Raw genomic sequence first — 24382 nt, 5'->3', positions numbered from 1 at the left:
TCGCTCGATGTCACCCATAGGAATAAAGTGGAGCGCGGCGCGTCATACGTGTTAACGGACGACTGGATCTGCACCTGAGAGACTATTTACGGCGTGCATTTCCTCTCTCTCCCTCTAGTTACGCGCGCGCGCACCCTTCCGGAAGAAGAGCCCGTACAGCCCATACAAGGACCTTCCGATCTATTTAACATCAAGTAGACACATACTCGAAAAAAACTCGCCGAAACTTGTGAGAAACCAGAAGGAGTATTTTTAACACAGAAATACTCCCTTCAAACGTCCAACATTAGTTTTTGAAACTTTGTCTATGTTTAGGATGGGAATCCAAGTCATTAACAGTGTAAAAAGCTCAGTATGCATGAAACAGCATTTCACCCCCCCTTTAAGCTTAAAGAAGGGTGCTCGTGAGCGCCCCCTTTCCGGCTGCTATGCTCCCTCGATACACACTTCAGCTGAGCCCGCAAGTGTGCGAGCTATGCAGAGGACTTCTACCTGGCAGCCAAAGTGGCATTACGTCGTGAAAGTGCGGACTCAGAGGAAGACTGTGAGGGTTTAGGGTGCCATTTGGGACAGGGCCGCAGGCGTTTGCAAACAGGTTATTGAATCTTTGATTCAACCGATTCATTCAAACACTGAATCATTCAGTAACACGCACACACACACTGTTGCTGTGAGGCGTTATGGTTCTGCTGTTTGGAACTTTGTTGCTTAGAATCTTTGTTTAGAACTATTTTCACTGCTGAAATAGAACAAAAACACTCAATATTGCATGTAAAATGTAAGTGACTTAGGCTAATGTTAATTTGTTTATGGAACTGTCATATGAAATCAGTGTCATTTTCAGTCATGATGGTATTTAGGAAAACACTCTTTTGTTTGAGTGTTTTTGTTTAATTGTATCATATGTTATAAATATAAAAACAACATTTTGAATGTTTACCGCAGTTTCTCAGTGCGAGCATCGCTCATGTGTTGTGATTTATCCTCGAGAGGCTGCGCGAGCGTCAACAGCACGACGTTATCGTCAGTTTAATAGATATGTGATTTTAGGACACAAAACCTTGTCTTATATTCGGGTATATATACGGTAATACCAGGGTAACTGCATACCTTGGATTTCCATAGAATATGGAACACACATGTTTGTACCATAGCATCAAATGACCGTACCATGTCACTACCAGCTTGTATCAACATTTTAGCCTACCATGTATTGCCACAGTACTTTTTTATTATGCTGCATTATGAAACATGATACTCTGTGAAAACCATTGTATGAGAACTGAACTGCAGCTGGATGATAACATCACTGTTTACTCCATAGCTGCTGTCACTAAATTAATAACTTTTTTTTTACAACACGTTTTTACAACAGAAATGAACCATCACTATACTTACTTAACCTGGACTATGACACTATTTTCTTCTAGATCTGCTGTACTGTACAGCCAATAAAAACTTTGTAGCATTATTTTCCTGCTATCACTGAAAAGCTGCTTTGAAACACTGTATTCTAACAATAAATAAATGTGACTTGCCTGACACAGAAAGCAATGTCTAAAAGTCATTCTGCAAAAGGCGTAAAACATGCTGTTATCATTTTAAGATTTAAATGATGTTTAAAAATGGCATTGAAGCCGTTAACGACCAATAGCAGCACAAAATAAAAAGTGAATGAACTAAACAGAAATCCTACCTTTACATTTCAAATAGGCATAACCAAAACCCGCTTTTTAATGTGCAGCCGTTGTCTTTAATTGTTAAATAGCCGGGATGAACGAGGAACTGTTTATTTCCCATTCTGTTCCGTTAACGTTACAATCTTCACGTTTCCTTTTACTCGGACGAATTCACTCCAATTGAAGGGGGAGAGACACCGTCCCCACAGAAAAAAATAAATGTTTTTACAAAGTGAACTAGGTTCGTTAAAAACGAAAGAAAAGCATATTTTCTTTTGATTAAAATATTGTGTGATTAAAAAAAAACAAAAAACGAAAGGATGTTTTATATATGCAGACTGAGAGCTGCGCATCACCCCTCTCTCTCAGATAAGGCGCTCCGGATCTCTCCGTATAAAAAAGCAGAACGGCTCACTAGACTCGACTTTTAAACGAGGTTGCCGCGGCAGCTTGTGGAACCTACTCTATCCGATCGTTTCAATTATGAAGAGACAAGCTTTTTTCTCAAAACGAACTAACATTTGGTAAATGTGTTAACATTAAAATGAGTAGGCTATTGCTTCTTGTTTTCTGAGTAAGAATGTTCACTTTATTAAAATAAATTCACTTAGGTAAAATCATACTGTCTCTTGACATCAGAAAAAGAAAAAGAAAGAAAATACAGCTAGGGGTGAAAACATGAGAATCACACATCTTGCCAGCAGGAAAGGCCAGTCAAATGAAGGCTACAACCACCGTAATGACTGTGGTAAAATCGTGAGAAGCCTCTTGACAGTAGGAGATACTGACAGAAAACTTTTCTGACAAAGTACCAATCAAGGAACTGTCACCTCCACAATTGTGTTTAACCCACAACCCAAACCCTACGAAAAATATTTCTATATTGTGTTGGCAATGCAATGCAAAAAAGTTATTCATATTCATATTTTAACCTTAATGCAACATCAATCCTATTATTCATTCATAATTGTGTGCCATATTTAATAATACTCAAATGAAGACTATACTACAGAATATAAACAGTGTTGGGTAACACATTACACATAACTAGTTATGTAATCAGATTACTTTTTTCAAGTATAGCAAGTACAAATTACTTTTAAATGCACAACAAAATATAATTTAAGTAAACTTTACTTTTTCAAATAAGTAATGCAGTTAACTTTGTTCTCCCTTATTGACTGGCAGATCTCTTGTCCCCATGTTGAGAAAAATCAGGAATAAGAGCAAAAGGTATTATGTTTGTTTTCCCATTCAAGATTTATGTAGTTCTAGACTAAATGTGAGCACGCATTTACTAATCTCACTTGCACAAAATTAAAAAAAATGTGAAATACAATATCAGAATATTACGCAAACTTCCAATTATTAAATTAGTTAAATAAAACAAATATTGTTATGCATTTAATCTCTGTTTATTGATGTACTTGCTGCTGACCTTCTATGATTCAGTCAAACATAAGCAAAAATGACATTCAAAAATGGTGAAGTAAGTGTTAAACTTTCTTCTCCTGTATTGTTCTGCAACCCAGAATGTCAGTTGCTTAACCTGTTAACTGCCACTGGCCCACCGGTGGGCCCATTTGCCACTTTATGTTTAAAACAATTATATCCTATATTTATCCTGATCTAATGTTAACAAATTATATATCATTTGAAAGCTTACAAACTCAAGATTTATCCTATGAAAACCGTTTTCAAATCAGGCCTTGCATTACCAGGCTCCTCCCCAAGTGGCGTCAACATGTTTCATATTTATTTAGCTACTTTATAATAAAAAAAACTTTTCTAATCTTGACAAAACACATATCGTCGGAAAGGTATTTTGTGATATTTGTACAAACATATATACATTTGACACAGGAAATTGCATTTAAAAAAATCTATGTAATTTCAATGACACCCGGTGACTATTTGTGGTACAGCGCCTAAACAAAATCTCATGGGAACTTTAATTTTTGCGATATCAATTTCAAATTTGGTACACAAATTGATTAGACATATGGCTTTGATTTGATAGTAATTTTAGAGTACAAAATATTTTGTAACATATATATTATATTAAATATTAAATATCTAGTACAGGATATTTGAGTTATAGTAAATTTAAACTTCCATACATTTTTAATACTTAAATTTTTTGAATTTCATTCGAGCAATACTCTGCTGACTGTCTTCTTTAAAATGAGACTGAACTTTTGTCTATATTCCAAAGCATTCTTGAATTGCAACCATTTTAGTTTGGATAGTGAATTTTCATGTATATTTTCAAAAAGGGGGTGACAGTAAACAGGTTAAAGGGATAGTTCACCCAAAAATGAAAATGTGATGTTTATCTGCTTACCCCCAGGGCATCCAAGATGTAGGTGAACACAAGGGTTGGGTTTATTCAGTAGAACACAAATTAAGATTTTTAACTCCAACTGTTGCAGTCTGTCAGTTGAATCAAACTATCCCTTTAAATATTTGTTTCAGTTGCACCCTTTACTGTACACGCATGCATTTGCATTTCCTTTTTTGTTATTAACTCTGTCCCTGCCAGCATAAAAAAAGAGTTGCCAGCCACAAAAATGTAATAGCCCATTGAATATTTTGTTTTATGAATATCTCAGCATGAAATATATCAAAAGAAAGAGCTTACCTTTTTATTCTAGCTTCATGCATTGCTTTTTTTATCAACACCTGAATATGGGTAAGTTTAATTTAAAAAACAACAACATTTTGAACAAAAAAAACCCCTGAGAAAATCACATAGATCGAGTCCATCAACACCCCTGATACTTGCAGTCCTGTAGCTCGTTCTGGGTACACATTTCATTCAGTAACATTATAGTCTTGATTTCTATTATGTTTAATGTCGATGATCGTGTTGTTTAACATATGCATATGATTGTGATCGCTTGTTTTACTGCGTCGTCCTCACATGTGTTTTGATCAGGAGATTCAGTCCTTATTTAGAAGATGTGTAATAGCGCTCCTAGCATCAGACAGTGAAAACACAGAAATCCGGAAAATTCCGTTTTGGGCCGGGAAGCGTTTTCTCACAAAAAACGGAACATTCTGTGTTTGGTGGGGAAAGAGTTAAAAAAATAAGCCCAGCCCAGGTGAGAAAAAGTAATGTAACACATTTATTTTCTTAAAAAGAAACTAAATAATGCAATTAGTAACCTTGTAAGGGAGTAATGCAATATTGTAATGCATTCATGTTCATAACTTTCCCCAACACTCGATATAAGTATATCCATTAGATTAATTATAAACCTCCTGACCACCTATAGACTACCTGACTAAAGTACGCTCAATGTTACGAAACATTTGAAAATTCACAGTATATACAAATATGACAAGTTGGTAACCAAATGTCTCTACCATCAGATGTGATTTATAAATTTAATGAAGCACTAACAAAACAAAAATAAATTTAAATAAATTTTAAAAAATACACCTGAAAATCTAACATCATTCCCCAGTGTCTAGATCCTGTTTCTTTTCATTATATTGTTTACTCTGTTGCGCTATGAGCTGTTGACTTATTTATAGTATGCCAATGTTTTCTAACACAAGCCCTTAGTATTGTGCTTCAAAGCTTTATCTTTAGGGAGTCTCTTTAACAGGCTGAGGAACATCATGCCAAAGGATGCTGGATTTATTTGGCAGATGGCTGCTTCAGTCTGACAGACAGTTTTCCCTTATCACACCATTAACATGTCTGATGTATACATTGACTACACAAGAGTAAAAGTATGTGCCAACCAGCCTTCTTTTTGATTTTGAATGAGGCTGTTGTGCTATTAAACATCACTGATGAATGATCATCAACCGCTCAAGCAGACTGACAACACCTGCCCATTTGTCACGCCATATAATTAACAACTTTGGCCATCTGTATTCACCATCTTGTCTTCTGGAAATAAAAATAACACTTCTTGTTTTGAAGTGTAAATTAAACACCATATACACTAATCTAAAGGATTATTAGGAACACCATACCAATACTGTGTTTGACCCCCCTTCGCCTTCAGAACTGCCTTAATTCTACATGCCATTGATTCAACAAGGTGCTGGATGCATTCTTTAGAAATGTTGGCCCATATTGATAGGAGAGCATCTTGCAGTTGATGGAGATTTGTGGGATGCACATCGAGGGCACGAAGCTCCTGTTCCACCACATCCCAAAGATGCTCTATTGGGTTGAGATCTGGTGACTGTGGGGGCCATTTTAGTACAGTGAACTCATTGTCATGTTAAAGAAACCAATTTTAAATGATTCGAGCTTTGTGACATGGTGCATTATCCTGCTGGAAGTAGCCATCAGAGGATAGGTACATGGTGGTCATAAAGGGATGGACATGGCCAGAAACAATGCTCAGGTAGGCCGTGCCATTTAAAAAAATGCCCAATTGTCACAAAGTTGCCTAAAGTGCGCCAAGAAAACATCCCCCACACCATTACACCACCAGCAGCACAGGGGTAACAAGTCATGATGGATCCATGTTCTCATTCTGTTTATGCCAAATTCTGACTCTACCATCTGAATGTCTCAACAGAAATCGAGACTCATCAGACCAAGCAACATTTTTTCCAGTCTTCAACTGTCCAATTTTGGTGAGCTTGTGCAAATAGTAACCTCTTTTTCCTATTTGTAGTGGAGATGAGTGGTACCCGGTGGGGTCTTCTGCTGTTGTAGCCCATCCGCCTCAAGGTTGTGCGTGTTGTGGCTTCACAAATGCTTTGCTGTATACCTCGGTTGTAACTAGTGGTTATTTCAGTCAAAGTTGCTCTTCTATCAGCTTGAATCAGTCGGCCCATTCTCCTCTGACCTCTAGCATCAATAAGGCATTTTTACCCACAGGACTGCCTCATACTGGATGTTTTTCCCTTTTCACACAATTCTTTGTAAACTCTAGAAATGGTTGTTTGTGAAAATCCCAGTAACTGAGCAGATTGTGAAATACTCAGACCAGCCCGTCCGGCACCAATAACCACGCCACGCTCAAAATTGCTTAAATCACATTTCTTTCCCATTCTGACATTCAGTTTGGAGTTCAGGAGATTGTCTTGACCAGGACCCCACCCCCACATGCATTGAAGCAACTGCCATGTGATTGGTTGATTAGATAATTGCATTAATGAGAAATTGAATAGGTGTTCCTAATAATCCTTTAGGTGAGTGTATTCCCTGATCGTCCTTAAGATCTTTTTACAACTTGACTGGAGTCCACATGTGGTAAATTCAGGTCATCGGCATGATTTGGAAAGGCACACACCTGTCTATATAAGGTCCCACCGTTAACAGTGCATGACAGAGCACAAAACCAAGCCATGAAATCCAATGTCTGTAGACCTCAGACACAGGATTGTATTGAGGCACAGATATGGGTAAGGGTACAGAAACTCAATGAGCACAGTGGCCTCCATTACCTGTAAATGGAACACGTTTGGAACCACCAGGAGTGTTCCTAGAGCTGGGCACCCGGCCAAACTGAGTGATCGAGGAAGCAGGGCCTTGGTCAGTGAGGGGACCAAGAACCCAATGATCACTCTGACAGAGCTCCAGCGTTTCTGTGGAGAGAGGAGAACCTTTCAGAAGAACAACCATCCCTGCAGCACTCCTCTAATCAGGCCTGTATGGCAGAGTGGCCAGACGGAAGTTACTCTTCTGTAAAAGGCACATGACAGCCCGCCTGGAGTTTGCCAAAAGGCACCTTAAGGACTCTCAGACAACGAGAAACAAAAATAGGTGTACCAAGCTTGTAGCATCATACTCAAAAAGACTTGAGGCTGTAATTGGTGCCAAAGGTCCTTCAACAAAGTATTGAGCAAAAGCTATGACTACTTATAGACGTGATTAATACATTTGAAAAGATTCCAGACAAACTTCTTTCATGTTGTCATTATAAGTTATTGTTTGTAGAACTTTAAGGAAATAATGAATTGAATTAATTTTGGAATAAGGCTGTAACATAAAATGTGGAAAAAGTAAAGTGCTATGAATACTTTCCGGATGCACTGTATAAGTGTTTGACTCTGCTCTGCTCTTTACTGTACTTAAAAGTATCAAACAAAATATGTTTCTTGGGAATATTTTCACTTCCTTAAAGGGATAGCTAAGTCAGAAATTATAATTTAGTTATCATTTGCTCACCCTCATATCACTCCAAAGCATTATGACTTACCCTCTTTACAGAAAACATAAAATAATGTATTTTAGGTATTATATTGAGATGTTTTTTGGTCTATACAATGAAAGTAAATGGGTTCCATTGTTGTTTGGACTCATATTCTTTCAATTGTCTTCTGAGCAATTTACATTTTTGTTAAATTCCAGAGTTCAATAAGTATTAGCTAGCCCACACATTCATCCTCAGCGTCAAACTGTGCTTTTTTGTAGCACTCACTCTGCTTTTAAAAGGTTATGTAAGGTCTTACATAAAAACGACCTCCAAGTGCAGTGGATGCGGGTGTTCAAATTCATTCAACCCAATAGTTTTGTTCATTACTTATAGAAACATCTGTGACCACGGAAAATAATTAAGCAAAATAATTAACTGGAATACATGATCATCAAATAGAAAAAAAAATCTCTGTGTTTGGAGCTTGATAAGAATATGCTGAAGGTAATCTTTTCAATAAAGATTTATTATAGGTTTAAAAGAAATATGGCGTATCTCCAGCCAGCAAAGCCGATCAACAAATCTTTATTTGAACATCAATTATATGTAAGCTATGTAAATTCCACCACCCACCAAGATTTGGAAGCCATTCAATCAAATGAACAAATCTCACAAGCACAGTGCTGTACTTGATAACGTCATCCCAAAACCGGGAATACTATTATTAACTCCAGAGAGGATCAGCATTTAAATTAAAAACATTTTTGTTAAATGAGAAAACTGCAATCAAGAAAAGATTAGTTCCTCCTCCATAACTCTGATTTAATCTTTCAATTTACAATGACTATAAACATTACGATTCGATTGAGCTGAGATTTCAGATCACATATAAAAGAATATTGCAGGACACATTTTCACACAGAGGAAAATAATGATCATATCAGAACAGATGTAGTTTTTTTTAGCAAACTACACTGCATCAATGGTTCCATGAAGAGCATTTAAAGGGGTCATGGCATGAGGAAACAAATTAGCCTTGACCTTTTGGCATATAAGATATTTTTGGAACATTAAAACATCCTGCAAGTTTCATATCTCAAAATGATATCCTCATTATAAATAGGGGAGTAACAATCATGCGCGTAGGTTTAGAGGGGACGCTAGGTGCTAGTCCCAATTAATATTTTAAGATGACAAAATTTTCCCCACCAATATTTTAGCATACTCCCTAGTGCTGCTGTTTGGATCATCTCTGACTGCCAGGACGGCGCTACAAAGAAATGCCGTCATTTGATTGGCTGAAAATTGGATTGGATTAAACATTCGCTGTATCTGGTCGGCAAAACTCTGAACACATCTTCCCTTCTTAAGAATGACTTCAGTGCCGTTCTTTGTTCTTTTCTCAGAGAAAAGTTTAACTCCAAGTCTTCCAGAGTCACGGTCAAAGCTGATTCAAAAGACCGCCGTTCACCAGTTTCTGTGTTTAATAGAAGCACGCAAACGCAACTCGGCCGTCGTCATTATGGCCCCGCCCACCGACCTCTATACACGATTTGACTGGCCAGGCAAGAGTTTGGCGTTTACAGCTCAGAAAGATATTGAGAGTTGCTAGACGACACTCGAGGGCAGATTAGCTTTGCTGCCGCTAGGGTGCGTCTAGATTTCTACAGGTCTAATGAAAGAGTAAAAGAACATTTCATTTTTTGTGAACTATCCCTTTAAAATTATAATATTAAATCAAAATCCATGCCATGACCCCTTTAACATTCATATAACCTTTTCTTTGCACAAAAGGTTCTTTATAGTAAAAAAAAAGTTCTTTAGATTTGTAAAACGCTCTTCACAGCAAGAAATAAAAGTCCTTTTTTAGAAATAATCACTGAAAGCTACTTTAAAGAAGCAAAAATGGTTATAACCATTAAAAATTGTTATTATTTTTTTTTTTTAAATAAAAACCTTTATTTTAAGAGTGTACTACAGAGTGCAGTTTTCTTTCATTCATGATAAAAATATCTTGCACAGATCCCACACATCTGTCAGAAAACACACCTCACACACATTGTGTTTTTAGGTTTTATGGGGACTTTCCATAGACATACTAATTGTTACTGTACAATCTGTATCTTCTCAACCCCTACACTAACACTACATTTAAACCTACCCATCACAGAAAATGTTCTGTGTTTGTTCTGGCAAATGTTCTGGCATTTTAATAATAATTTAAAAAAAAAAACGTATTATGTATAAGTTGTTTTCCTCATGGGGACCAAAAAATGTCAAATTACATTTTGTCCTATAACATAGGGTTTATCATGAGCCAGGCACACGCCGGCGCACGTGCGCACAAGCACACACGCACACACATACGTGCGCGCATACACACACACACACACACACACACACACATACGTGCGCGCATACACACACACAGACACACACGTCAGGTGCCCTTTTGAAACGTAATAAAATGAAACCTGACCAGTTAAATGAGGGAAATGATGCCCAGAGGCATTACAAAGGCGCTTCCTGAGTAATCAAAAATAGGTTTGTGTGAATAATTTAGTTTCAACAAAAAAGGGTAGATTCACCACATCCAGAGGACTAACAGGAGTTGAAACACTGTTTAGTCTAAACAAATACGAAACTAAAAAAGTCAGCTCACACTGTTTTAGAAAATGCATTACGCTTTCATTGAAAGTATGAGCTGATGCACTGAACAGAGAAAAGAGAAAAGAAAGATGAGAAAATAACATGTAATACACGGTAAATGCTCCTGGCAGCATGTGCACTGGGTGAGAAGTCACTAACAGTTCACGTGTCATATCATGTCATGGACATGCCAGTCACTGTGTCATGATGTCATAGATGAGATATGAAAATTTAAGTTTAAGACACATTTCTGGCTGCTCAGCTATCATACAGGTGCTGGTCATATAATTAGGATATCATTAAAAAGTTGATTTATTTTACTAATTCCATTCACAAAGTGAATCTTGTATATTATATTCATTCATAACACACAGACTGATATATTTCAAATGTTTCTTTCTTTTAATTTTGATTATTATAACTGGCAACTAAGGAAAATCCCAAATTCAGTATCTCAGAAAATTAGAATATTACTTAAGACCAATACAAAGAAAGACTTTTTAGAAATATTGGCCAACTGAAAAGTATGAACATGCAAAGTATGAGCATGTACCTGCACTCAATACATAGTTGGGGCTCCTTTTGCCTGAATTACTGCAGCAATGCGGTGTGGCATGGAGGTGATCAGTCTGTGGCACTGCTCAGGTGTTATGAGAGTCCAGGTTGCTCTGAGAGTGGCCTTCAGCTCTTCTGCATTGTTGGGTCTGGCATATCACATATTCCTCTTCACAATACCCCATAGATTTTCTATGGGTTATCGTCAGGCAAGTTTGCAGGCCAATTAAGAACAGGGATAAAATGGTCCTTAAACCAGGTACTGTTGGAAAATTAAATCTGCATCTCCATAAACTTGGTTAGCAGCAGGCTGGGTTGACCTTGGACCTCAGAAAACACAGTGGACCAACACCAGCAGAGGACATGGCACCCCAAACCATTACTGACTGTAGAAACTTTACACTGAACCTCAAGCAGCATGTTGTGCCTCGCCTCTCCTCCTCCAGACTCTGGGACCCTGATTTCCAAAGAAAATGCAACATTTACTTTTATCAGCGAACATAACTAAATGCAACATTTACTTTCATCAGCGAACATAACTAAATGCAACATTTACTTTCATCAGCAAACATAACTAAATGCAACATTTACTTTCATCAGCGAACATAACTTTGGACCACTCAGCAGTCCTTTTTGTCTTTAGCCCAGGCGACATGCTTCTGACGCTGTCTGTTGTTCAAGAGTAGCCTAGAGATCTAGACGCACCCTAGCGGCAGCAAATCTAATCTGCCGCCAGTGTCGTCTAGCAACTCTCAATACACTTCTGAGCTGTAAACGGCAAACTCTGGTTGGGTCAATCACATCGTGTATAGAGTCAGTGGGCGGGGCTTAACATAATGACGGCCAAGTTGCGCTTGTGTGCTTCTAGTAAACACAGAAACTGGCGAACGGCAGTCTTTCGAATCAGCTTTGACCGTGACTCTGGAAGACTTGGAGTTAAGCTTTTCTCTGAGAAAAGAACAAAGAACGGCACTGAAGTCATTCTTAAGAAGGGAAGATGTATTCTGAGTTTTGCTCACCGGATACGGCGAATGTTTAATCTACTAGCTCTGCTTCACCTTCGTTGCTCTGGTTGGTTATGGCGCTATCCAATTGTGTGCACGCCGTGCAGAGGGAGTTTGAAAGACAACCGTTTATCCCGCCCCTCGGATTGAGCCCTGTCAATGGTGAGTTTCCAGACCAAACATCTTGATGTGGGGCTGGCTTGTCAGGCTAGTTCAAGAGTGGCTTGACACAAAGAATGTGACAGCTGAAACCCATGTCTTGGATCCATCTGTGCGTAGTGGTTGTTGAAGCACTGACTCAAGCTGCAGTCCACACTTTGTGAATCTCCCCCACATTTTTAAATGGGTTTTGTTTCACAATCCTCTTCAGGGTTTGGTTATCCCTAGTGCTTGTACACTTTTTTCTACCACATCTTTTCCTTCCCTTCGCCTCTCTATTAATGTGCTTGGACACAGAGCTCTGTGAACAGCCAGCCTCTTTTGCAATGACCTTTTGTGTCTTGCCTTGCTTGTGCAAGGTGTCAATGGTCGTCTTCCATTGGTATCCATGGTCGTCTTCCAGCAGTCTTCCCCATGATTGTGTAGCCTACAGAACTAGACTGAGAGACCATTTAAAGGACTTTGCAGGTGTTTAGCGTTAATTAGGTGATTAGAGTGTGACACAAGAGCGCCTTTCACACTACGATTCCAGCAAATAAACGGATAATGCGACCCGGCATTTGTTCCCGGGCCGCTAGATTTGGTCCATTCTCACTGTCAGCGAAATACCGTAATATGTGCGCTTTCACACACAACCCGTAACGGTCCCGGAACAAGTTGACACGTGACATCCTGATGTAATGTATAATGGAGAGCGATCTCAGCTTCAGCGCGGATAGTAAGGAGCTTTGTGGTCTTGCGTTGTGTCCAGTTTGCGCACATTTCTGCTTGTTTAATTTTAGTTTCTTTGGTATACAAACACTCTCTGCGTTTAAAACACTGACTAGCTCTTCTGGCACTGCAGGGTTGTATTATTGAAAAAACAAGCTAGGAGTCGCACGATAACTACGTACACGTTGCGGCATTAGTTTCGGCTTTTGTTCACTCAGCGCTCGTCCCGGGTCGAATACCGCAATGTTACTAGGTCCCCGACCCGGGTTCAATTCGGTAATCAATTCCAGGAAGTGGTTGCTTTCACACAGAAGGCGACCCGGCAATGTTCCGGGAATATTACGGGTCCGACGTGCAGTGTGAAAGGGGCTCAGGTGTCTCCAATATTTAACATTTTCACAATATTCTCATTTTCGGAAAAACTGAATTTGGGATTTTCCTTAGTTGTATATTATAATCATCAAAATGAAAATAAATAAACATTTGAAATATATCAGAGGGTGTGTAATGAATGGAAATAATATACAAGTTTTAAATACTAGGCTGAAAACATCCATACACATCCTGATCCTGATTCTTAATGACCAGTTCAACAAACTTACACAGATCTTTCTGACTGTAACTGAAGCGAGGGAACGGACTGACAAGCTCTGTCCAATCTTATAAGAAAACGTACTACTGAGCTCAAAGTTTCCATGACAACCATTCTCAAAGTCTAATGTGATGTTTTGTGTTTGGGAACTTAAAAAAGGGTATTCCCCCACCATATGGATGAAAAACAAGTTGAAAAGGGAATGTGTGAGCGTGACCCGTAAAATTGTACCAACATGAGCTGTGAAAGAGCCAGCACACTTAGTTCTGTATTTGACAAGGCAACCTTGCATTTACGAAACAAAGCAGCCTTGCTCCGGAATACATGATTGGAGGGAGCTGGAGTACATTTGATTGACAGCACTTACTGGATGTGTTTGTCAATTCTGAGTCACGCTTGTAAAGACAAGGCTCACTTTAGAGAACCGCAAGTCAAATAAATGCTTTGGCATTTATTCATTCACTTTTAATGAAAATATCCACCTATGATGCAAAATCTTCAGAAATGGCATAGTTTGATGTTATTTTTTTAAATTAGCTAACCTGCGGCATTAAACAGGATTAATATTGTGAAAATGCCATTAATTTATACACAAAAAAACACAAAAGCACATCATAGGCAAGAAGTGAATGTAAATACTTTGTTGGTGTGAATAGTCAAATACAACTCAGCTGTCACAAGAGTGTAACTTTTTAAATGTTATGAAGCATTCCCCTCCATATGGAAATCCGGGGGCCTGTACCATGATGGTAGTTTAACAAACTCAGGGTTACAGGATTAGTTTCGAGTTGACAAAACCAAACCATTGTATTAAGGCTTTGTTGGTCCCATGATGCTTATCATCAGCTTTCTTTGTCAACCCAGGCTTTGATCCTGAGTTCAGGAGTTTAGCTGTGACATCAGTAGTGAACAGCCAATCACACGTTGTGGAACTGAGATTAGCTTCTCGCGAGACAATCAGTGAGATTAATTTCTCTCTTCTGCAGAATATTGCATGATTGAAAAATATTAAGAATAAAAAATTTAAAAAAAATACACAGCAAGAAGAAAAGCTGTCAACTTAAAGAAAGGACAACTTAAAGAAAAAATAGTATAAATCAATCCAAGTAAAAGTTATGAAGTTAGTTTAGTTGATATAGAGAAAATTGAACATTTAAGCTCAGTAAGTTTCTTTTTTTAATAGGCTAGTTGTATTTATTGATTTTAAAGCTTATTCATATGACTTTATTCAGTTGATGTTATTTATATGACTTATGTATTAATTTTAACAAAGTGCCTATTAATGATTGATTAACTAAAACGATAAATGTGTAATTGATTAAAGGTATAATAATTACATAAATTATATCTAAATCATTCAAAATTATTATTTTTTATAAATAAGCATTGTTAAAAGCCAGACGCTTTAGTTTTTAAAAACCATTTTGCTATGTAGTGACCTTTAATTTGGAGTAGAAACAGGGGGAGTGACTTTATTGCATCAGAGGTGTGTAACTTTACTCACAGCTGATTGGTCCAATTTCAGATTGAGATCTCTTATCCAGAACATAACCTGCCCCAGAGCAGGTTAGCTGTGGAGCGTAAGTTACTATGGCGATGAACACAGCTAAAAGCCAAACTAATTTAATGGTACCTAAAACCCAGGATTGGAACAAACTAAGCTTAAACAAATCTGGCTAGCCAGCTGAACCGGCTTCATGGTACAGGCCCCAGGTCTATTCAGCACCACTTATATTCTAAACAAATCATTGACTTAAAGGGGTACTTCAGCACTGGGAAGATGAATCTGTATTTAAACTGGGTCATCAATGTAGTAGAAATGTGAAATTATTTTTGAATTTGGTGCCTTCTAGACTGAGAAAAGACAGAAAATGTATTTTTGTCTCATTGGGATGAAAGACTACAATTCCCAGAATGCTTAGCTACCCTGTGAGGCCATTCCCAACGCCACCTACTGGATTACTGTGACTGAGTTGGAGAAGACACTACAATTAAAAACTGAACGTGTCTGTTCAATATAACGAGTGAGTCACCACGCGAGTATCGCAGCACTGAGCACTAACTGCAGGAGTCAGATAAATGAGCTGATGAGCTCTCGTGATGAGAGCTGAGGTAATCGCGACTACACTCGCGGCATACATTCACAACGCGAGTTCAGTCTGACATGTTTCAGTTCATGCCTTTGCAAGCTTAACTTTCATAGAAATTAATTTGAGAAGTTAAAAGACTTACATGGCTCACCATAGCTCCGTTTAAATGAGTGCCTGTAGCTGAGCTGAGCTCTGAGTGTGATCTCCCATCCCCCACGCGCGGGTTCAAAACATGAGGCAATAGCTCCCTCTGCTGGCTGTAGTCTTTAGCCTTTGGCCAAACATTCCTCCGATGATGCAAATATCGTCAATTTGCGTCATAGGAGGAATTTTTCCAGAAATAAAATGCATAAATCTCTCGTCTCAGGGGGATATGAGGGGGGAAGCACAATCATTTGAATATACTCCAGGGTTTCTACTGATACAAAGCCATATGCTAATCGCTGAAGTAACCCTTTAACAAAAGCAACACTTTTTTTTTTTTTTTTGCAGTTAGTGGCCAAAATAACACCAGACATCACTGACTTTCATTTATAGAAAACATTTTTTTAAAATAGTTCCCCAGACAAAAGAAAGGCATATAGGTTTGAAACAACATGAGGGTGAGTCAATTATGACATCATTTTAATTTTTGTGTCAACTACTCAATACACAGTTAATGCATTGTATATTGTTAGTAGTAGAATCAGTAGTAGTAGAATCATCTTTAAATAATAATTACTATTATCAAAAAAATTTTACAGAAAGAAACACTGAATGACCAACAATATCTTAAGCCCCAGCTGCCCCACCACCAGTCCTAAGTTCAAATAAAATGACAAATATGCATTCATACATGGTTACCAAGTTTTAGTTCTAATTACTAAAGTTCTATCATTAAATATTGCTTGATTATCATAATATTGTAAACTATAATGTTTGATTGACTGGTGTTAAGAGTGTTACACCAGTCTTAAAAACATTTAGATATTTAAAAAGCTGTGACATTTTACAAATATTCGCTGATTTGTTGGAATCATATATAACTAAATTACAAGCCAATGGCCATTTTGTTGCCAAGTTGTGAGTAGAGGGTTGCTACGTCTCTAAACTTTGTGGCACCGACAGCAACTAGTCTGGGGGGAAAATTGTTCCTGCATGGGACAAATTGCTCCAGGTAATTTCTTTGGAAACGGGGCTTAAGTGCAATGTAGTGTTATCAAAAATATAGATTTTTCCATACAAATCAATACTGATATATCTTTAACACACAAACCTGCCTCCCCTCACTCGCTCGTTTAATTTGTTTCAAATATTGTTGCCATTACAGGGCTTGAATTTTGCTGTGGGATTGCGTGTACAGAACATAATTTTACTCATTCCTGCATATTTTATGCTCACACCCAAAGTACACGCACATAAAGCCTCCTCTCAGTACTAATTTTTTGCTGCTTATTGCGCCTAAACAGTCAAATACATAAAAAACAATGTTGTCTTGGCAAATATACATGTAAAAAAAATGATCAATTTTTCTTTTATACCAAAAATCATTAGGATATTAAATAAAGATCATGTCCCTGATCAAGTAAAGATTATATTTTGTAAATTTCCTACAATAAATATATCTAAAATGTTATAGCAGCCGCTGAAAGGAAAGTATTTGTGATGCGTTTCCATGCATTTAAAGCCTGAAACATGAATGTTTACAGTCATGGTGTAATATATAATCCATATGCAGATAGAAAACCCTAGAATTACATAAATGCTACAAACGGTCAACAAAACGGTCACCCTCTCTACACAATCTATACAAAACAGGAAACACTCTTAGGTAAACACCCACCTACACACATGTCAAACTATCCAGAAGCAACTGACCAAAATACAAAATAAAAGAAGCATTGCTGCACTTAAAAATGTATTATTAGTAGTATTATGTGTTGCTAAGGACAAATTTGGACAATACTAAAGGTGATTTTCTTTCTTTTTTGCAACCTCAGATTCCAGATTTTCAAATCTCGCCAAATACGGTCCTATCCTAACAAACCACATTATAAAAAAAAATATTGTTGGTTTAACTTAAAAAAGTAAGTAACCTGGTTGCCTTAAAGTTTTGAGTTTATTGAAATTAAACATTTGAGTTGATACAATAGCCCTATTCGCACGGGACTAGTATTATCTGGGGACCTCTGGTGATTTGTAATAATTGCAGAGAATGTCTGTGATCTTAATCCCGTGCGAATCGGCCATGTCTGTAATTTGTAAAGTAAAAATCCCCCCGCAAATTACCTACCATATTTCGCTGAACACCGAGGTCCTGTGATAATAGTAGTCCTGTGCGAATCGACATCTCTGTGATTTGGCCAGGATTAGACGGATGGTATATAATTTTTGCAAGTTTTTTTTCTTCCTGTGAGCATTTCTATCTTTATCTTTCATGAAGAATAAAGTCTTCATTCATAATGAGTATCAATTTGGGATTAATCATACTGAATGATGTGTTTAATATTAACATTAATACTGTTCTTAATGAAAAACAGAACAGAACAGTACAGTACAATGACAAGCTTGTTTAAATACGCGCTTCACATTCAGTTTTGAAACTGAATCTTTCGCCGTGTGTCAGCTTCTCACTCGTGATGAATGAAATCTGATTCCTGCCGATGGTCTGAGCTCAGTTCATGGCGTCTGTTTGCTAAATGAACGAAATTATGTTTATTTATTAGGCTACTGTAAAATAATCAAAATTATATCGATGCCTGTTTATGATTTCATACAGCTATATAACGACGTCTTGACATCATATCCCGGAGAAGTCAGTAAATTGGAGTAAAATCACAGGCTTTGCTTATCCCGTGCGAATGCGCCACGCTAAACTCAGATGTGGGGGAGACATTTCTAAATCACAGAGGTCCCTAGATAATACTAATCCCATGCGAATAGTGCTAATAAAGAAAATTGGTTTAATAAATAGAAACTGAAAATGATTCTGATATTCTGAAATGTGATAAATCATGAAAATGTTTAGTTGCACTGCATATACACAAATAAAACATACAACTACCCAATATAAAAAAAATTGTAGTATTAACTCAATTTTTTATGTCAATGTACTCAAAATTTTAAGGCAACCAGGTAACTTATTTTTGAAATATTTTTTTTACAGAGCATACATCAATGGAAAGCTTATTTATTCAGATTTCAGATGATATATGAATCTCAAAAATGTACCCTTATGACCATTTGTGGTCCAGGGTCACATATAGGCCTAGTACACTCTCACGTAAAGTGATAATTATAATATAGCAAATCTCAACTGCATGATTGCTTGTATTATTTCAAATAACTATATTTTCGCCCAGCTCCACTAAATGTGACCAAGACATGATGAATATTATACACATTAACATCATGGTTTTCTGTGAAGCTGCTTTGAAACAATACTGTAAAAAGCACTATATGGAACCATTTTGACTTCAACAAAAACATTTCTGCACATTTAAATCCCTCCACAAAGGCTTTGCCACATAGACATCCTAAAACATTTCTGCTGTTGAATGTCATGTCATCAGACTTCCATCATAAAAAACATTCTTTGAGGGAACAAACACTTATCTGATTTTCGATAAGGTTATGAAAAGGCGTTATCAAAATGATAAGCAATGTCAGAGGTGCAGTGATATCCATCTCGGGTCAACTTATTAGCATGGACGCAGGACCGTCTCCGACAGCTGGGCGGCCTCAGACTGCTGAGACGTGGACACAATGACCTCAGCGGGAGGCCACTGTCGTTAGCTCTGCGTTTCAGGGACATAAACATGTGATCTCATGAATATGAAAAGAAAAAGGCTGCCAGATTCGAAATGTGTTTGCCCAGCATGGTACTGAATAACGCAGCCCCAAAAGCCTGAAGAGATGGAGAGAGAGGTAACGAGGGAGGCGATAAACTCCATCAGAAATACGATGTTTTTTATGGATACAAGACGCACCGTCTAAATAAAGGACGCTGTCCTCTTCCTCCTCAGGCAGTTGAACTACTAACGAATGTTCAATTCCTGAGCATCGCAGTTCAAAACAGTCACTTCATTAAAGATGTGAATGAATTTTTAAGAGTTCTAGGCTGATTGCACTCCAAAGCAGTGGAGGAATTCACTTTGAAGTCATGCTCCATCAACATGCACACACTTGCACACAAAAGTAAAACTGAAGTGGTCTGGAACACAACAGCAACATGCACGTCAACATCAAGAGACCTTTTCATGCATATAATAACCTGCAAGCACAGAATTTGGATAAAAAGGCTTTACCGTTACCTGCCCTTAACCGTGTGAAACAACACGCCAACGTGTGTGGTACAACGCAGCCTCCACTTTCCTCTCTACACAAGTGAGAGGTCGCAGTCGAGCTGCATTAAGCCCACACGAAAAGAAGCGGTGCAGCACTTATTCACGAGACACTGAGCACACGTCACGCTGCTGCCCAGTCAGCGGAGCAATCTCTCTCTTCCTCTCTCCCCCTCTCTCTTTCTCCCCATCTCCAGGTGTTCTGCTCTCCTTCCCTAACTTTCTTTCTAAACACACTCATGCTGGGCTCAGTCTCTTTTTAAAGGTTGCACAGCTGCCACTTTTAGAAGTTCACAGACCAAAATATTTTTATTAATCTGCATTTTTGTTCTCCCGTGTTCCAGTAATGAGTAAATAAATAAACATAAGATTAAATGACATTTTAAAAACACATTAAATGAAATATGATTAATTAAGAGGGGGGGGGGGGGGGGGGGGGCTGTTTCATGGATATTGAGCTTTTTACTAGCCTAGAAATCTAGACGCACCCTAGTGGCAGCAAATTTAATCTGCCCGCGAGTGTCGTCTAGCAACTCTCAATCCCCTTCTGAGCTGTATTCCCCTAACTCTTGCCGGGCCAATCACATCGTGTATAGAGTCGGCGGGCGGGGCAATAATGACGACGGCCGAGTTGCGTTTGCGTGCTTCTAGTAAACACAGAAACTGGCGAACGGCGGTCTTTCGAATCAGCTTTGACCGCGACTCTGGAAGACTTGGAGTTAAGCTTTTCTCTGAGAAAAGAACAAAGAACGGCACTGAAGTCATTCTTAAAAAGGGAAGATGTGTTCGGAGTTTAGCCGACCGGATAAGGCGAATGTTTAATCTATCAACAAGCTCTGTTTCACATTCGTTGCTCTGGTTGGTTGTAGCGCTATCCTATCGCATGGAGAGGGAGTTTGAAAGACAACCGTTTATCCCGACCCTCGGATTGAGCCCTGTCAATGGTGAGTTTCCAGAACAAACATCTTGATGTGGGTCTGGCTTGTCAGGCTATAGGATTACCATCCTAAACATGGACTTTTTTTTTGGTTTTTGGTTTTAAAGTTGTGCATTTTGCCAAAAATACTCCTTCCAGTTTCTCACAAATTTTAGAAAGGTGTTTTTAGAGTATGGGTCTATCTGACATCAGGGAGGGCAGAATGTTCTTGTACGGGCAGTACGTGATCTTCTCCCGGAAGGGCGCGACCGCGCGATTAGAGCCACAGAGCAAACACTTTAGGACAGGACTTCACGAAATCAACCATGTCACCAAAGAAGTGTGCTTTTGGTTGTTAGGGCAAGGCAACCCAGCACAGCTTCCCAAAGAACCCAGCGTTAATGGGACAGTGGATGGAGTTTGTTATTCTGGAGCAGCAACGGAGTTGTGCAAGTGCTTGTGTCCCTGCATTTCGGCGACGATGGTTAATAAACAAGGTACAGTTCATCACTGGATTCGTATCTCGTCTAGTGCTGAAAGATGGAGCGGTTCCAGCGATTAAGGTTCACGGTCGTATGCAGGCGGTGAGTAGCCTGACGTGGTCATACTCAATTCTAGTCAGAATATGAGTCTGATACTGCTCCATTGTAATTTGATTATGGGGGCGTATTTCAACGGACAAAGGAAAGACCTCAATTGAATAGACCTACAACCAATCAGAGCTACTGCGTAAATGACGTATGTTGAGCGACGCATAGCTTTTAGAACTCCACTGCACACATGCTGGAACTAATAGAAGATGAGTGTAAACAAAACGTAAACTATTATTTGAAAAGTGGAACCAAATCCGGCGGGAAGACACAGACCCGACTGACTCATATGCCACAATAAACTGCTCTTAAAAAGTAAATAAACAAGTTGCGAAAAAATATAACTTTTTGTCTCAGCTTACCTATATATGATGGCCGTTATCTCCCTTCGTTGTACCTGATTGTAATGTATAATATTCCTCTCTTGTTGTTCCAAGCATGCTTAATTCTCTCATCATTTCAGCTGTAAAAGTCCCATGTCACGGTGACAGATTTATGCGTCTTTGGAGATTTGCATTTTGATTCAAGTTAACTCGCATAACAACTTGCTCTTTTGGACTAATGATTGCTCGTTGGGTGCCATGGCCGCTGACGTCAGCATTATTTATTTGCTATCATCTTTGTGAGCTGAGTCTGACCACCAAAACTTTAAGATTAAACAAGACGGTTCATTCATATTATTTTTAAAGTCATTACAGTCACTGCGGAAGCTCAATGGGGTTCAGATCAGGTGAACAAGGAGGCCATATCATTAGATTTTCTTCTTTTACCCTTTCTTGCCAGCCACGCTGTGGAGTACTTGGACGCGTGTGATGGAGCATTGTCCTGCATGAAAATCATGTTTTTCTTGAAGGATGCAGACTTCTTCCTGTACCACTGCTTGAAGAAGGTGTCTTCCAGAAACTGGCAGTAGGACTGGGAGTTGAGCTTGACTCCATCCTCAACCCGAAAAGGCCCCACAAGCTCATCTTTGATTATACCAGCCCAAACCAGTACCCAACCTCCACCTTGCTGGCGTCTGAGTCGGACTGGAGCTCTCTGCCCTTTACCAATCCAGCCACGGGCCCATCCATCTGGCCCATCAAGACTCACTCTCATTTCATCAGTCCATAAAACCTTAGAAAAATCGGGCTTGAGATATTTATTGGCCCAGTCTTGACGTTTCAGCTTGTGTGTCTTGTTCAGTGGTGGTCGACTTTCTGCCTTTCTTACCTTGGCCATGTCTCTGAGTATTGCACACCGTGTGCTTTTGTGCACTTCAGTGATGTTGCAGCTCTGAAATATGGCCAAACTGGTGGCAAGTGGCATCTTGGCAGCTGCACGCTTGACTTTTCTCAGTTCACGGGCAGTTATTTTGCGCCTTGGTTTTTCCACACGCTTCTTGCGACCCTGTTGACTATTTTAAATGAAACGCTTGATTGTTCGATGATCACGCTTCAGAAGCTTGGCTATTTTAAGACTGCTTCATCCCTCTGCAATATATCTCACTATTTTTGACTTTTCTGAGCCTGTCAAGTCCTTCTTTTGACCCATTTTGCCAAAGGAAAGGAAGTTGCCTAATAATTATGCACACCTGATATAGGGTGTTGATATGATTAGACCACACCCCTTCTCATTACAGAGATGCACATCACCTAATATGCTTAATTGGTAGTAGGCTTTCCAGCCTATACAGCTTGGAGTAAGACAACATGCATAACGAGGATGATGTGGTCAAAATACTCATTTGCCTAATAATTCTGCACTCCCTGTAGTGCTATTTTCATGATTTATCATTTTTTTATGTGGTTCAGATACAATAATATTTTGAGTTTCTATTATTAAACAAATGTCCTTCATTGTATCAACTCAAATTTTTAATTTCAATAAACTCAAAATTTTAAGGCAACCAGGTTACTTACTTTTTTAAGTTAAACCAACAAAAACCAACAAATATTTTTTACAGTGCAATGACCAAACCAAATCCAGACGTCTTATCATAGCTATACATCATTCTCACTGGTTTGGTTGGAACTGGCTCATTTCTGTGATGTGGGTGGATTGACTCTTCAGGGTGAGACAGAAATAAGTTGGCACCATTTAAAAGAACTTCAAGTATCTGGGGATTCGAATGACATATTCCGTCGAGCCCTTCTAAAATGTATGGAGCAGCAGACACACGTGAACACGTAGAACGTCTGTATTATCTGAAGTAACATTAGGATGCAGACCACACAGCATCAGTGTTGAAAATTCAGATATGAGCATCTCTGAGAAATTCTTTAAAAACCTCCTGGATGGATGGATGGATGGATGGATGGATGGAGTAAAGTTTGGTGGGGGGAATTATGGTGTGGGGTTGTTTTTCAGGGGTTGGGTGCTGAGTCCTGAGCTCAACTCGATAGAACAACCTTTTGGATGAATTAGAGCAGACTGGGAGCCAAGCCTTCTCGTCCAACATCAGGGCCTGACCTCACAAATGCACTTCTAGAAGAATGGTCAAATATTCCCATAAACACACTCCTAAACCTTGTGGAAAGCCTCCCCAGAAGAGATGAAGCTGTTAATTGATTCTGCAAAGTGTGGGCCAACTCCATTTAAAACCCCACAAATTAAGAATGAGATGCCATTAAAGTTAATGTGCATGTAAAGGCAGATGTCCCAAAACTTTTGGCAATGACAGACAGACAGACCAGACGGACGGACGGACAGACAGACAGACATTATGGCTTCTCTTACAGCTACAGAAGGTAAAGAGCATATATTTACAGCAAGCTTAAATTTATGTTGAGGACCACCAAGATGGGATTGTAAGCATGCTAAAAATAGCAGTCTGTCACTGTGGTGTGTTATAGATTTTGTGCAGATCTGCCACATCTGGGGTGAAGGTAAACATAGAGATCCTGGAGCAAAGCTCATTTTTTCTCTATTGCTCTATTAAGAACATTTTGCTATCAAAATGAACGTGATGCTACTATGATATCCATAGGTTGACTCTGAAGGCCAGCCCCCCACCCCCCACC

The 24382-nt window shown here is 38.7% G+C and overlaps 1 protein-coding gene across 7 annotated transcripts in view; it reads right to left on the bottom strand.

Annotated features, from left to right (window-relative positions):
* gramd1ba (GRAM domain containing 1Ba) overlaps positions 1-24382 on the bottom strand; it is a 139497-nt gene that overhangs the window by 87795 nt on the left and 27320 nt on the right. For 3 of the 7 annotated variants that reach the window (XM_067434166.1, XM_067434170.1, XM_067434167.1), the window contains exon 1: positions 19845-19958. The exons of 1 other annotated variant lie outside the window; for it this stretch is intronic. The gene's annotated coding sequence lies outside the window, so the exon portion shown is untranslated. Of the gene's footprint in view, positions 1-19844; positions 19960-24382 lie in introns of those variants that run through there. 3 more of the 7 variants (XM_067434168.1, XM_067434169.1, XM_067434175.1) reach the window with 2 other exon arrangements.

Source organism: Pseudorasbora parva, chromosome 23 (assembly GCF_024679245.1).
Source record: "Pseudorasbora parva isolate DD20220531a chromosome 23, ASM2467924v1, whole genome shotgun sequence".
NCBI lineage: Eukaryota > Metazoa > Chordata > Actinopteri > Cypriniformes > Gobionidae > Pseudorasbora > Pseudorasbora parva.
Note: the sequence above shows the minus strand (reverse complement) of the source record. Positions and strands in the feature narration are given on the sequence as shown.